The sequence below is a fragment of the Pristiophorus japonicus genome, chromosome 8, assembly GCF_044704955.1.
Source record: "Pristiophorus japonicus isolate sPriJap1 chromosome 8, sPriJap1.hap1, whole genome shotgun sequence".
In the NCBI taxonomy this organism is placed as follows: domain Eukaryota; kingdom Metazoa; phylum Chordata; class Chondrichthyes; family Pristiophoridae; genus Pristiophorus; species Pristiophorus japonicus.
Genome location: NC_091984.1, coordinates 170,581,654 through 170,597,468, shown reverse-complemented (window position 1 = coordinate 170,597,468; position 15,815 = coordinate 170,581,654). Strand labels below are relative to the sequence as shown.

Below are 15,815 nucleotides of genomic sequence, written 5' to 3'. Positions count from 1 at the left end.
GTCCTTGATTCTGGCACCTTACTCCACTCAGCCATCCTGACAACTGGGCACAGCAGCTCCAGAAAAATGTGTTTCAACTTCACACAAACTCCCATTCATTCTTACTGCGTGTCTTATCAGGCAGTGCTAGTCATTAAGTTCATTATCTCTACAATTCAACCAATATTCATACGCACAGATATCTCCCAACAACTCGCATTTTCCAATCTAGCGGGTAACATCCTACAATTCTGCTTGCTCAGCCTGACAAAACATAAGCAGCAGAGCTGACGTTCAAACGCAAGCCCTTCAACAACAAAGCACAATCCAACAGTAGTTCCAAGCAGGACATTTCAGTCTCTCATTCGCGGGCTTTTTCAATTCACACAATACATTGATGTGGCAAGTGCTATTTGGAGTCCTGCGCCCCAGAAAGTCACCAGGATCTCCCAGCTCTGTGACGGGAAACAAGGTGCTCTGCAGCTATTGTGCCCTTGGCCTGAAGCATCAGTCTGAGCGTTGCCACCTGAAAGGCTCAGTCCACAAAGGCATCGATTGTGGCAACTTTTACGTGTTGGTGCCTGATTCGCTTGGCTCTGGCAAAATGTTAATGTCAGAAGTAACAGTGGAAGTCATTCTCTGAGTAACAGAGCACAATTCAGAAGCCTTTGTGTGGAAGAAGTCCCATTCTTTGACTCTGCTGCCCTGTTCTGAGAAACACCACCGGGGTTGAAAGCCACAGTACAAGAAAACAATGTGGAATTCAGCAACGCGGGAGGGTAACAATGTAATGCTCTGAGTGTGCTGCTTTTTCGTGTGGCAAAGGGTTGAAAGGAGAAGCGTGATTTGAAGCCTTATCCCCGAGAAGAGCGTGAGGTTGTGATAAGTTTAGAGAGGAAGAAAAGTTGGTTTGTGAGTGGTGGGTCCTTCAGTTTGTCGGATAACGGCGATACCGTTGAGGTGTGCGAGGTGGCCACTTGCAAATTGAAGGCCAGTTGAGCAGGCTTTTTTGAAGCTTGCTGCATTTGTGTGGATAAAAAGGTAATGTCAGAAGTGGGATTCCAACCCACGCACCTAGAAAGGGACCAGAATACAGCAACCTTCGGTAAGGCAAAGATTATAGTCCTTGAGTCTGGCACCTTATACCACTCGGCCAGCCTGACAACGGGCAGAGCAAGGTGAGAAAAATGTGCTCCAAATTCCGCACACTAACTGAGCAGCAGCACAATCGTTCATTTCACGAGCTCAGGACCTACAAAGCGCTTTACAGCCAATGAAGTATTTGTAAAGTGGAGGCACTGTTATAATGTAGAAAAGGCGCCAGCAAATTTGCGCACAGCAAGATCCCACAAACAGCAATATGATCATGACCAGATAATCCGGTTTTTTCAGTGATGTTGATATAGGAATAAATATTGAATGGAAGTTATAACTAGTTTGTTCCAACATGCATCTAATTACTGGTAGTGTCCTGTGGACATTTCGGTTCCTCCGACCTGTGTATTGCAAAATCGGTTATCGAGAATTTACCGTCGACGACTTTAATTTCCTTTATTCTAACCTTTCGCAAGGCAAATTCACAGCTCACTCACTCGTCATTGCTTTCAAAACGGGAGCAGCTTTCAGTGGTAGCGTGGCCGAGTGGTCTAAGGCGCTGGATTTAGGCTCCAATCTCTTCGGAGGCGTGGGTTCGAATCCCACCGCTGCCAGAATTTGTGGCGTGTAATATTTGCCAATTTTGGTGAGGGGAAAGCAAGTCGCTCTGTGAGCAGTGCCTTGAGTTTGTTGAATACCGTTGAGGTGTTTGACGTGGCCACTTGCAAATTGAAAGCCTTTTGACGCTGGCTGCATTTGTGTGGGTAAAAATGACATGTCAGAGGTGGGAGTGCAACCCATGGCCCAAGAAAAGGACCAGAATTCGCCAACCTTTGATCAGGTAAGGATTAACAGTCCTTGATTCTGGCACCTTACTCCACTCAGCCATCCTGACAACTGGGCACAGCAGCTCCAGAAAAATGTGTTTCAACTTCACACAAACTCCCATTCATTCTTACTGCGTGTCTTATCAGGCAGTGCTAGTCATTAAGTTCATTATCTCTACAATTCAACCAATATTCATACGCACAGATATCTCCCAACAACTCGCATTTTCCAATCTAGCGGGTAACATCCTACAATTCTGCTTGCTCAGCCTGACAAAACATAAGCAGCAGAGCTGACGTTCAAACGCAAGCCCTTCAACAACAAAGCACAATCCAACAGTAGTTCCAAGCAGGACATTTCAGTCTCTCATTCGCGGGCTTTTTCAATTCACACAATACATTGATGTGGCAAGTGCTATTTGGAGTCCTGCGCCCCAGAAAGTCACCAGGATCTCCCAGCTCTGTGACGGGAAACAAGGTGCTCTGCAGCTATTGTGCCCTTGGCCTGAAGCATCAGTCTGAGCGTTGCCACCTGAAAGGCTCAGTCCACAAAGGCATCGATTGTGGCAACTTTTACGTGTTGGTGCCTGATTCGCTTGGCTCTGGCAAAATGTTAATGTCAGAAGTAACAGTGGAAGTCATTCTCTGAGTAACAGAGCACAATTCAGAAGCCTTTGTGTGGAAGAAGTCCCATTCTTTGACTCTGCTGCCCTGTTCTGAGAAACACCACCGGGGTTGAAAGCCACAGTACAAGAAAACAATGTGGAATTCAGCAACGCGGGAGGGTAACAATGTAATGCTCTGAGTGTGCTGCTTTTTCGTGTGGCAAAGGGTTGAAAGGAGAAGCGTGATTTGAAGCCTTATCCCCGAGAAGAGCGTGAGGTTGTGATAAGTTTAGAGAGGAAGAAAAGTTGGTTTGTGAGTGGTGGGTCCTTCAGTTTGTCGGATAACGGCGATACCGTTGAGGTGTGCGAGGTGGCCACTTGCAAATTGAAGGCCAGTTGAGCAGGCTTTTTTGAAGCTTGCTGCATTTGTGTGGATAAAAAGGTAATGTCAGAAGTGGGATTCCAACCCACGCACCTAGAAAGGGACCAGAATACAGCAACCTTCGGTAAGGCAAAGATTATAGTCCTTGAGTCTGGCACCTTATACCACTCGGCCAGCCTGACAACGGGCAGAGCAAGGTGAGAAAAATGTGCTCCAAATTCCGCACACTAACTGAGCAGCAGCACAATCGTTCATTTCACGAGCTCAGGACCTACAAAGCGCTTTACAGCCAATGAAGTATTTGTAAAGTGGAGGCACTGTTATAATGTAGAAAAGGCGCCAGCAAATTTGCGCACAGCAAGATCCCACAAACAGCAATATGATCATGACCAGATAATCCGGTTTTTTCAGTGATGTTGATATAGGAATAAATATTGAATGGAAGTTATAACTAGTTTGTTCCAACATGCATCTAATTACTGGTAGTGTCCTGTGGACATTTCGGTTCCTCCGACCTGTGTATTGCAAAATCGGTTATCGAGAATTTACCGTCGACGACTTTAATTTCCTTTATTCTAACCTTTCGCAAGGCAAATTCACAGCTCACTCACTCGTCATTGCTTTCAAAACGGGAGCAGCTTTCAGTGGTAGCGTGGCCGAGTGGTCTAAGGCGCTGGATTTAGGCTCCAATCTCTTCGGAGGCGTGGGTTCGAATCCCACCGCTGCCAGAATTTGTGGCGTGTAATATTTGCCAATTTTGGTGAGGGGAAAGCAAGTCGCTCTGTGAGCAGTGCCTTGAGTTTGTTGAATACCGTTGAGGTGTTTGACGTGGCCACTTGCAAATTGAAAGCCTTTTGACGCTGGCTGCATTTGTGTGGGTAAAAATGACATGTCAGAGGTGGGAGTGCAACCCATGGCCCAAGAAAAGGACCAGAATTCGCCAACCTTTGATCAGGTAAGGATTAACAGTCCTTGATTCTGGCACCTTACTCCACTCAGCCATCCTGACAACTGGGCACAGCAGCTCCAGAAAAATGTGTTTCAACTTCACACAAACTCCCATTCATTCTTACTGCGTGTCTTATCAGGCAGTGCTAGTCATTAAGTTCATTATCTCTACAATTCAACCAATATTCATACGCACAGATATCTCCCAACAACTCGCATTTTCCAATCTAGCGGGTAACATCCTACAATTCTGCTTGCTCAGCCTGACAAAACATAAGCAGCAGAGCTGACGTTCAAACGCAAGCCCTTCAACAACAAAGCACAATCCAACAGTAGTTCCAAGCAGGACATTTCAGTCTCTCATTCGCGGGCTTTTTCAATTCACACAATACATTGATGTGGCAAGTGCTATTTGGAGTCCTGCGCCCCAGAAAGTCACCAGGATCTCCCAGCTCTGTGACGGGAAACAAGGTGCTCTGCAGCTATTGTGCCCTTGGCCTGAAGCATCAGTCTGAGCGTTGCCACCTGAAAGGCTCAGTCCACAAAGGCATCGATTGTGGCAACTTTTACGTGTTGGTGCCTGATTCGCTTGGCTCTGGCAAAATGTTAATGTCAGAAGTAACAGTGGAAGTCATTCTCTGAGTAACAGAGCACAATTCAGAAGCCTTTGTGTGGAAGAAGTCCCATTCTTTGACTCTGCTGCCCTGTTCTGAGAAACACCACCGGGGTTGAAAGCCACAGTACAAGAAAACAATGTGGAATTCAGCAACGCGGGAGGGTAACAATGTAATGCTCTGAGTGTGCTGCTTTTTCGTGTGGCAAAGGGTTGAAAGGAGAAGCGTGATTTGAAGCCTTATCCCCGAGAAGAGCGTGAGGTTGTGATAAGTTTAGAGAGGAAGAAAAGTTGGTTTGTGAGTGGTGGGTCCTTCAGTTTGTCGGATAACGGCGATACCGTTGAGGTGTGCGAGGTGGCCACTTGCAAATTGAAGGCCAGTTGAGCAGGCTTTTTTGAAGCTTGCTGCATTTGTGTGGATAAAAAGGTAATGTCAGAAGTGGGATTCCAACCCACGCACCTAGAAAGGGACCAGAATACAGCAACCTTCGGTAAGGCAAAGATTATAGTCCTTGAGTCTGGCACCTTATACCACTCGGCCAGCCTGACAACGGGCAGAGCAAGGTGAGAAAAATGTGCTCCAAATTCCGCACACTAACTGAGCAGCAGCACAATCGTTCATTTCACGAGCTCAGGACCTACAAAGCGCTTTACAGCCAATGAAGTATTTGTAAAGTGGAGGCACTGTTATAATGTAGAAAAGGCGCCAGCAAATTTGCGCACAGCAAGATCCCACAAACAGCAATATGATCATGACCAGATAATCCGGTTTTTTCAGTGATGTTGATATAGGAATAAATATTGAATGGAAGTTATAACTAGTTTGTTCCAACATGCATCTAATTACTGGTAGTGTCCTGTGGACATTTCGGTTCCTCCGACCTGTGTATTGCAAAATCGGTTATCGAGAATTTACCGTCGACGACTTTAATTTCCTTTATTCTAACCTTTCGCAAGGCAAATTCACAGCTCACTCACTCGTCATTGCTTTCAAAACGGGAGCAGCTTTCAGTGGTAGCGTGGCCGAGTGGTCTAAGGCGCTGGATTTAGGCTCCAATCTCTTCGGAGGCGTGGGTTCGAATCCCACCGCTGCCAGAATTTGTGGCGTGTAATATTTGCCAATTTTGGTGAGGGGAAAGCAAGTCGCTCTGTGAGCAGTGCCTTGAGTTTGTTGAATACCGTTGAGGTGTTTGACGTGGCCACTTGCAAATTGAAAGCCTTTTGACGCTGGCTGCATTTGTGTGGGTAAAAATGACATGTCAGAGGTGGGAGTGCAACCCATGGCCCAAGAAAAGGACCAGAATTCGCCAACCTTTGATCAGGTAAGGATTAACAGTCCTTGATTCTGGCACCTTACTCCACTCAGCCATCCTGACAACTGGGCACAGCAGCTCCAGAAAAATGTGTTTCAACTTCACACAAACTCCCATTCATTCTTACTGCGTGTCTTATCAGGCAGTGCTAGTCATTAAGTTCATTATCTCTACAATTCAACCAATATTCATACGCACAGATATCTCCCAACAACTCGCATTTTCCAATCTAGCGGGTAACATCCTACAATTCTGCTTGCTCAGCCTGACAAAACATAAGCAGCAGAGCTGACGTTCAAACGCAAGCCCTTCAACAACAAAGCACAATCCAACAGTAGTTCCAAGCAGGACATTTCAGTCTCTCATTCGCGGGCTTTTTCAATTCACACAATACATTGATGTGGCAAGTGCTATTTGGAGTCCTGCGCCCCAGAAAGTCACCAGGATCTCCCAGCTCTGTGACGGGAAACAAGGTGCTCTGCAGCTATTGTGCCCTTGGCCTGAAGCATCAGTCTGAGCGTTGCCACCTGAAAGGCTCAGTCCACAAAGGCATCGATTGTGGCAACTTTTACGTGTTGGTGCCTGATTCGCTTGGCTCTGGCAAAATGTTAATGTCAGAAGTAACAGTGGAAGTCATTCTCTGAGTAACAGAGCACAATTCAGAAGCCTTTGTGTGGAAGAAGTCCCATTCTTTGACTCTGCTGCCCTGTTCTGAGAAACACCACCGGGGTTGAAAGCCACAGTACAAGAAAACAATGTGGAATTCAGCAACGCGGGAGGGTAACAATGTAATGCTCTGAGTGTGCTGCTTTTTCGTGTGGCAAAGGGTTGAAAGGAGAAGCGTGATTTGAAGCCTTATCCCCGAGAAGAGCGTGAGGTTGTGATAAGTTTAGAGAGGAAGAAAAGTTGGTTTGTGAGTGGTGGGTCCTTCAGTTTGTCGGATAACGGCGATACCGTTGAGGTGTGCGAGGTGGCCACTTGCAAATTGAAGGCCAGTTGAGCAGGCTTTTTTGAAGCTTGCTGCATTTGTGTGGATAAAAAGGTAATGTCAGAAGTGGGATTCCAACCCACGCACCTAGAAAGGGACCAGAATACAGCAACCTTCGGTAAGGCAAAGATTATAGTCCTTGAGTCTGGCACCTTATACCACTCGGCCAGCCTGACAACGGGCAGAGCAAGGTGAGAAAAATGTGCTCCAAATTCCGCACACTAACTGAGCAGCAGCACAATCGTTCATTTCACGAGCTCAGGACCTACAAAGCGCTTTACAGCCAATGAAGTATTTGTAAAGTGGAGGCACTGTTATAATGTAGAAAAGGCGCCAGCAAATTTGCGCACAGCAAGATCCCACAAACAGCAATATGATCATGACCAGATAATCCGGTTTTTTCAGTGATGTTGATATAGGAATAAATATTGAATGGAAGTTATAACTAGTTTGTTCCAACATGCATCTAATTACTGGTAGTGTCCTGTGGACATTTCGGTTCCTCCGACCTGTGTATTGCAAAATCGGTTATCGAGAATTTACCGTCGACGACTTTAATTTCCTTTATTCTAACCTTTTCGCAAGGCAAATTCACAGCTCACTCACTCGTCATTGCTTTCAAAACGGGAGCAGCTTTCAGTGGTAGCGTGGCCGAGTGGTCTAAGGCGCTGGATTTAGGCTCCAATCTCTTCGGAGGCGTGGGTTCGAATCCCACCGCTGCCAGAATTTGTGGCGTGTAATATTTGCCAATTTTGGTGAGGGGAAAGCAAGTCGCTCTGTGAGCAGTGCCTTGAGTTTGTTGAATACCGTTGAGGTGTTTGACGTGGCCACTTGCAAATTGAAAGCCTTTTGACGCTGGCTGCATTTGTGTGGGTAAAAATGACATGTCAGAGGTGGGAGTGCAACCCATGGCCCAAGAAAAGGACCAGAATTCGCCAACCTTTGATCAGGTAAGGATTAACAGTCCTTGATTCTGGCACCTTACTCCACTCAGCCATCCTGACAACTGGGCACAGCAGCTCCAGAAAAATGTGTTTCAACTTCACACAAACTCCCATTCATTCTTACTGCGTGTCTTATCAGGCAGTGCTAGTCATTAAGTTCATTATCTCTACAATTCAACCAATATTCATACGCACAGATATCTCCCAACAACTCGCATTTTCCAATCTAGCGGGTAACATCCTACAATTCTGCTTGCTCAGCCTGACAAAACATAAGCAGCAGAGCTGACGTTCAAACGCAAGCCCTTCAACAACAAAGCACAATCCAACAGTAGTTCCAAGCAGGACATTTCAGTCTCTCATTCGCGGGCTTTTTCAATTCACACAATACATTGATGTGGCAAGTGCTATTTGGAGTCCTGCGCCCCAGAAAGTCACCAGGATCTCCCAGCTCTGTGACGGGAAACAAGGTGCTCTGCAGCTATTGTGCCCTTGGCCTGAAGCATCAGTCTGAGCGTTGCCACCTGAAAGGCTCAGTCCACAAAGGCATCGATTGTGGCAACTTTTACGTGTTGGTGCCTGATTCGCTTGGCTCTGGCAAAATGTTAATGTCAGAAGTAACAGTGGAAGTCATTCTCTGAGTAACAGAGCACAATTCAGAAGCCTTTGTGTGGAAGAAGTCCCATTCTTTGACTCTGCTGCCCTGTTCTGAGAAACACCACCGGGGTTGAAAGCCACAGTACAAGAAAACAATGTGGAATTCAGCAACGCGGGAGGGTAACAATGTAATGCTCTGAGTGTGCTGCTTTTTCGTGTGGCAAAGGGTTGAAAGGAGAAGCGTGATTTGAAGCCTTATCCCCGAGAAGAGCGTGAGGTTGTGATAAGTTTAGAGAGGAAGAAAAGTTGGTTTGTGAGTGGTGGGTCCTTCAGTTTGTCGGATAACGGCGATACCGTTGAGGTGTGCGAGGTGGCCACTTGCAAATTGAAGGCCAGTTGAGCAGGCTTTTTTGAAGCTTGCTGCATTTGTGTGGATAAAAAGGTAATGTCAGAAGTGGGATTCCAACCCACGCACCTAGAAAGGGACCAGAATACAGCAACCTTCGGTAAGGCAAAGATTATAGTCCTTGAGTCTGGCACCTTATACCACTCGGCCAGCCTGACAACGGGCAGAGCAAGGTGAGAAAAATGTGCTCCAAATTCCGCACACTAACTGAGCAGCAGCACAATCGTTCATTTCACGAGCTCAGGACCTACAAAGCGCTTTACAGCCAATGAAGTATTTGTAAAGTGGAGGCACTGTTATAATGTAGAAAAGGCGCCAGCAAATTTGCGCACAGCAAGATCCCACAAACAGCAATATGATCATGACCAGATAATCCGGTTTTTTCAGTGATGTTGATATAGGAATAAATATTGAATGGAAGTTATAACTAGTTTGTTCCAACATGCATCTAATTACTGGTAGTGTCCTGTGGACATTTCGGTTCCTCCGACCTGTGTATTGCAAAATCGGTTATCGAGAATTTACCGTCGACGACTTTAATTTCCTTTATTCTAACCTTTTCGCAAGGCAAATTCACAGCTCACTCGCTCGTCATTGCTTTCAAAACGGGAGCCGCTTTCAGTGGTAGCGTGGCCGAGTGGTCTAAGGCGCTGGATTTAGGCTCCAATCTCTTCGGAGGCGTGGGTTCGAATCCCACCGCTGCCAGAATTTGTGGCGTGTAATATTTGCCAATTTTGGTGAGGGGAAAGCAAGTCGCTCTGTGAGCAGTGCCTTGAGTTTGTTGAATACCGTTGAGGTGTTTGACGTGGCCACTTGCAAATTGAAAGCCTTTTGACGCTGGCTGCATTTGTGTGGGTAAAAATGACATGTCAGAGGTGGGAGTGCAACCCATGGCCCAAGAAAAGGACCAGAATTCGCCAACCTTTGATCAGGTAAGGATTAACAGTCCTTGATTCTGGCACCTTACTCCACTCAGCCATCCTGACAACTGGGCACAGCAGCTCCAGAAAAATGTGTTTCAACTTCACACAAACTCCCATTCATTCTTACTGCGTGTCTTATCAGGCAGTGCTAGTCATTAAGTTCATTATCTCTACAATTCAACCAATATTCATACGCACAGATATCTCCCAACAACTCGCATTTTCCAATCTAGCGGGTAACATCCTACAATTCTGCTTGCTCAGCCTGACAAAACATAAGCAGCAGAGCTGACGTTCAAACGCAAGCCCTTCAACAACAAAGCACAATCCAACAGTAGTTCCAAGCAGGACATTTCAGTCTCTCATTCGCGGGCTTTTTCAATTCACACAATACATTGATGTGGCAAGTGCTATTTGGAGTCCTGCGCCCCAGAAAGTCACCAGGATCTCCCAGCTCTGTGACGGGAAACAAGGTGCTCTGCAGCTATTGTGCCCTTGGCCTGAAGCATCAGTCTGAGCGTTGCCACCTGAAAGGCTCAGTCCACAAAGGCATCGATTGTGGCAACTTTTACGTGTTGGTGCCTGATTCGCTTGGCTCTGGCAAAATGTTAATGTCAGAAGTAACAGTGGAAGTCATTCTCTGAGTAACAGAGCACAATTCAGAAGCCTTTGTGTGGAAGAAGTCCCATTCTTTGACTCTGCTGCCCTGTTCTGAGAAACACCACCGGGGTTGAAAGCCACAGTACAAGAAAACAATGTGGAATTCAGCAACGCGGGAGGGTAACAATGTAATGCTCTGAGTGTGCTGCTTTTTCGTGTGGCAAAGGGTTGAAAGGAGAAGCGTGATTTGAAGCCTTATCCCCGAGAAGAGCGTGAGGTTGTGATAAGTTTAGAGAGGAAGAAAAGTTGGTTTGTGAGTGGTGGGTCCTTCAGTTTGTCGGATAACGGCGATACCGTTGAGGTGTGCGAGGTGGCCACTTGCAAATTGAAGGCCAGTTGAGCAGGCTTTTTTGAAGCTTGCTGCATTTGTGTGGATAAAAAGGTAATGTCAGAAGTGGGATTCCAACCCACGCACCTAGAAAGGGACCAGAATACAGCAACCTTCGGTAAGGCAAAGATTATAGTCCTTGAGTCTGGCACCTTATACCACTCGGCCAGCCTGACAACGGGCAGAGCAAGGTGAGAAAAATGTGCTCCAAATTCCGCACACTAACTGAGCAGCAGCACAATCGTTCATTTCACGAGCTCAGGACCTACAAAGCGCTTTACAGCCAATGAAGTATTTGTAAAGTGGAGGCACTGTTATAATGTAGAAAAGGCGCCAGCAAATTTGCGCACAGCAAGATCCCACAAACAGCAATATGATCATGACCAGATAATCCGGTTTTTTCAGTGATGTTGATATAGGAATAAATATTGAATGGAAGTTATAACTAGTTTGTTCCAACATGCATCTAATTACTGGTAGTGTCCTGTGGACATTTCGGTTCCTCCGACCTGTGTATTGCAAAATCGGTTATCGAGAATTTACCGTCGACGACTTTAATTTCCTTTATTCTAACCTTTTCGCAAGGCAAATTCACAGCTCACTCGCTCGTCATTGCTTTCAAAACGGGAGCCGCTTTCAGTGGTAGCGTGGCCGAGTGGTCTAAGGCGCTGGATTTAGGCTCCAATCTCTTCGGAGGCGTGGGTTCGAATCCCACCGCTGCCAGAATTTGTGGCGTGTAATATTTGCCAATTTTGGTGAGGGGAAAGCAAGTCGCTCTGTGAGCAGTGCCTTGAGTTTGTTGAATACCGTTGAGGTGTTTGACGTGGCCACTTGCAAATTGAAAGCATTTTGACGCTGGCTGCATTTGTGTGGGTAAAAATGACATGTCAGAGGTGGGAGTGCAACCCATGGCCCAAGAAAAGGACCAGAATTCGCCAACCTTTGGTCAGGTAAGGATTAACAGTCCTTGATTCTGGCACCTTACTCCACTCAGCCATCCTGACAACTGGGCACAGCAGCTCCAGAAAAATGTGTTTCAACTTCACACAAACTCCCATTCATTCTTACTGCGTGTCTTATCAGGCAGTGCTAGTCATTAAGTTCATTATCTCTACAATTCAACCAATATTCATACGCACAGATATCTCCCAACAACTCGCATTTTCCAATCTAGCGGGTAACATCCTACAATTCTGCTTGCTCAGCCTGACAAAACATAAGCAGCAGAGCTGACGTTCAAACGCAAGCCCTTCAACAACAAAGCACAATCCAACAGTAGTTCCAAGCAGGACATTTCAGTCTCTCATTCGCGGGCTTTTTCAATTCACACAATACATTGATGTGGCAAGTGCTATTTGGAGTCCTGCGCCCCAGAAAGTCACCAGGATCTCCCAGCTCTGTGACGGGAAACAAGGTGCTCTGCAGCTATTGTGCCCTTGGCCTGAAGCATCAGTCTGAGCGTTGCCACCTGAAAGGCTCAGTCCACAAAGGCATCGATTGTGGCAACTTTTACGTGTTGGTGCCTGATTCGCTTGGCTCTGGCAAAATGTTAATGTCAGAAGTAACAGTGGAAGTCATTCTCTGAGTAACAGAGCACAATTCAGAAGCCTTTGTGTGGAAGAAGTCCCATTCTTTGACTCTGCTGCCCTGTTCTGAGAAACACCACCGGGGTTGAAAGCCACAGTACAAGAAAACAATGTGGAATTCAGCAACGCGGGAGGGTAACAATGTAATGCTCTGAGTGTGCTGCTTTTTCGTGTGGCAAAGGGTTGAAAGGAGAAGCGTGATTTGAAGCCTTATCCCCGAGAAGAGCGTGAGGTTGTGATAAGTTTAGAGAGGAAGAAAAGTTGGTTTGTGAGTGGTGGGTCCTTCAGTTTGTCGGATAACGGCGATACCGTTGAGGTGTGCGAGGTGGCCACTTGCAAATTGAAGGCCAGTTGAGCAGGCTTTTTTGAAGCTTGCTGCATTTGTGTGGATAAAAAGGTAATGTCAGAAGTGGGATTCCAACCCACGCACCTAGAAAGGGACCAGAATACAGCAACCTTCGGTAAGGCAAAGATTATAGTCCTTGAGTCTGGCACCTTATACCACTCGGCCAGCCTGACAACGGGCAGAGCAAGGTGAGAAAAATGTGCTCCAAATTCCGCACACTAACTGAGCAGCAGCACAATCGTTCATTTCACGAGCTCAGGACCTACAAAGCGCTTTACAGCCAATGAAGTATTTGTAAAGTGGAGGCACTGTTATAATGTAGAAAAGGCGACAGCAAATTTGCGCACAGCAAGATCCCACAAACAGCAATATGATCATGACCAGATAATCCGGTTTTTTCAGTGATGTTGATATAGGAATAAATATTGAATGGAAGTTATAACTAGTTTGTTCCAACATGCATCTAATTACTGGTAGTGTCCTGTGGACATTTCGGTTCCTCCGACCTGTGTATTGCAAAATCGGTTATCGAGAATTTACCGTCGACGACTTTAATTTCCTTTATTCTAACCTTTCGCAAGGCAAATTCACAGCTCACTCACTCGTCATTGCTTTCAAAACGGGAGCAGCTTTAAGTGGTAGCGTGGCCGAGTGGTCTAAGGTGCTGGATTTAGGCTCCAATCTCTTCGGAGGCGTGGGTTCGAATCCCACCGCTGCCAGAATTTGTGGCGTGTAATATTTGCCAATTTTGGTGAGGGGAAAGCAAGTCGCTCTGTGAGCAGTGCCTTGAGTTTGCTGAATACCGTTGAGGTGTTTGACGTGGCCACTTGCAAATTGAAAGCCTTTTGACGCTGGCTGCATTTGTGTGGGTAAAAATGACATGTCAGAGGTGGGAGTGCAACCCATGGCCCAAGAAAAGGACCAGAATTCGCCAACCTTTGGTCAGGTAAGGATTAACAGTCCTTGATTCTGGCACCTTACTCCACTCAGCCATCCTGACAACTGGGCACAGCAGCTCCAGAAAAATGTGTTTCAACTTCACACAAACTCCCATTCATTCTTACTGCGTGTCTTATCAGGCAGTGCTAGTCATTAAGTTCATTATCTCTACAATTCAACCAATATTCATACGCACAGATATCTCCCAACAACTCGCATTTTCCAATCTAGCGGGTAACATCCTACAATTCTGCTTGCTCAGCCTGACAAAACATAAGCAGCAGAGCTGACGTTCAAACGCAAGCCCTTCAACAACAAAGCACAATCCAACAGTAGTTCCAAGCAGGACATTTCAGTCTCTCATTCGCGGGCTTTTTCAATTCACACAATACATTGATGTGGCAAGTGCTATTTGGAGTCCTGCGCCCCAGAAAGTCACCAGGATCTCCCAGCTCTGTGACGGGAAACAAGGTGCTCTGCAGCTATTGTGCCCTTGGCCTGAAGCATCAGTCTGAGCGTTGCCACCTGAAAGGCTCAGTCCACAAAGGCATCGATTGTGGCAACTTTTACGTGTTGGTGCCTGATTCGCTTGGCTCTGGCAAAATGTTAATGTCAGAAGTAACAGTGGAAGTCATTCTCTGAGTAACAGAGCACAATTCAGAAGCCTTTGTGTGGAAGAAGTCCCATTCTTTGACTCTGCTGCCCTGTTCTGAGAAACACCACCGGGGTTGAAAGCCACAGTACAAGAAAACAATGTGGAATTCAGCAACGCGGGAGGGTAACAATGTAATGCTCTGAGTGTGCTGCTTTTTCGTGTGGCAAAGGGTTGAAAGGAGAAGCGTGATTTGAAGCCTTATCCCCGAGAAGAACGTGAGGTTGTGATAAGTTTAGAGAGGAAGAAAAGTTGGTTTGTGAGTGGTGGGTCCTTCAGTTTGTCGGATAACGGCGATACCGTTGAGGTGTGCGAGGTGGCCACTTGCAAATTGAAGGCCAGTTGAGCAGGCTTTTTTGAAGCTTGCTGCATTTGTGTGGATAAAAAGGTAATGTCAGAAGTGGGATTCCAACCCACGCACCTAGAAAGGGACCAGAATACAGCAACCTTCGGTAAGGCAAAGATTATAGTCCTTGAGTCTGGCACCTTATACCACTCGGCCAGCCTGACAACGGGCAGAGCAAGGTGAGAAAAATGTGCTCCAAATTCCGCACACTAACTGAGCAGCAGCACAATCGTTCATTTCACGAGCTCAGGACCTACAAAGCGCTTTACAGCCAATGAAGTATTTGTAAAGTGGAGGCACTGTTATAATGTAGAAAAGGCGACAGCAAATTTGCGCACAGCAAGATCCCACAAACAGCAATATGATCATGACCAGATAATCCGGTTTTTTCAGTGATGTTGATATAGGAATAAATATTGAATGGAAGTTATAACTAGTTTGTTCCAACATGCATCTAATTACTGGTAGTGTCCTGTGGACATTTCGGTTCCTCCGACCTGTGTATTGCAAAATCGGTTATCGAGAATTTACCGTCGACGACTTTAATTTCCTTTATTCTAACCTTTTCGCAAGGCAAATTCACAGCTCACTCACTCGTCATTGCTTTCAAAACGGGAGTAGCTTTCAGTGGTAGCGTGGCCGAGTGGTCTAAGGCGCTGGATTTAGGCTCCAATCTCTTCGGAGGCGTGGGTTCGAATCCCACCGCTGCCAGAATTTGTGGCGTGTAATATTTGCCAATTTTGGTGAGGGGAAAGCAAGTCGCTCTGTGAGCAGTGCCTTGAGTTTGTTGAATACCGTTGAGGTGTTTGACGTGGCCACTTGCAAATTGAAAGCCTTTTGACGCTGGCTGCATTTGTGTGGGTAAAAATGACATGTCAGAGGTGGGAGTGCAACCCATGGCCCAAGAAAAGGACCAGAATTCGCCAACCTTTGATCAGGTAAGGATTAACAGTCCTTGATTCTGGCACCTTACTCCACTCAGCCATCCTGACAACTGGGCACAGCAGCTCCAGAAAAATGTGTTTCAACTTCACACAAACTCCCATTCATTCTTACTGCGTGTCTTATCAGGCAGTGCTAGTCATTAAGTTCATTATCTCTACAATTCAACCAATATTCATACGCACAGATATCTCCCAACAACTCGCATTTTCCAATCTAGCGGGTAACATCCTACAATTCTGCTTGCTCAGCCTGACAAAACATAAGCAGCAGAGCTGACGTTCAAACGCAAGCCCTTCAACAACAAAGCACAATCCAACAGTAGTTCCAAGCAGGACATTTCAGTCTCTCATTCGCGGGCTTTTTCAATTCACACAATACATTGATGTGGCAAGT

The 15,815-nt window shown here is 46.2% G+C and overlaps 8 non-coding genes across 8 annotated transcripts; all 8 read left to right on the top strand.

Moving 5' to 3' along the window:
- Positions 1 to 1,606: 1,606 nt before the first annotated feature.
- trnal-uag (transfer RNA leucine (anticodon UAG)) lies at positions 1,607 to 1,688 on the top strand. Its single transcript has one exon. It is a non-coding gene; the product is annotated as a tRNA-Leu (tRNA).
- Positions 1,689 to 3,534: 1,846 nt separating this feature from the next.
- Positions 3,535 to 3,616, top strand: trnal-uag (transfer RNA leucine (anticodon UAG)). The gene has a single exon. It is a non-coding gene; the product is annotated as a tRNA-Leu (tRNA).
- Positions 3,617 to 5,462: 1,846 nt separating this feature from the next.
- trnal-uag (transfer RNA leucine (anticodon UAG)) lies at positions 5,463 to 5,544 on the top strand. The gene has a single exon. It is a non-coding gene; the product is annotated as a tRNA-Leu (tRNA).
- Positions 5,545 to 7,391: 1,847 nt separating this feature from the next.
- trnal-uag (transfer RNA leucine (anticodon UAG)) lies at positions 7,392 to 7,473 on the top strand. Its single transcript has one exon. It is a non-coding gene; the product is annotated as a tRNA-Leu (tRNA).
- Positions 7,474 to 9,320: 1,847 nt separating this feature from the next.
- On the top strand, positions 9,321 to 9,402 carry trnal-uag (transfer RNA leucine (anticodon UAG)). The gene has a single exon. It is a non-coding gene; the product is annotated as a tRNA-Leu (tRNA).
- Positions 9,403 to 11,249: 1,847 nt separating this feature from the next.
- On the top strand, positions 11,250 to 11,331 carry trnal-uag (transfer RNA leucine (anticodon UAG)). The gene has a single exon. It is a non-coding gene; the product is annotated as a tRNA-Leu (tRNA).
- Positions 11,332 to 13,177: 1,846 nt separating this feature from the next.
- On the top strand, positions 13,178 to 13,259 carry trnal-uag (transfer RNA leucine (anticodon UAG)). The gene has a single exon. It is a non-coding gene; the product is annotated as a tRNA-Leu (tRNA).
- A 1,847-nt stretch (positions 13,260 to 15,106) lies between these two features.
- On the top strand, positions 15,107 to 15,188 carry trnal-uag (transfer RNA leucine (anticodon UAG)). The gene has a single exon. It is a non-coding gene; the product is annotated as a tRNA-Leu (tRNA).
- Positions 15,189 to 15,815: the final 627 nt, after the last annotated feature.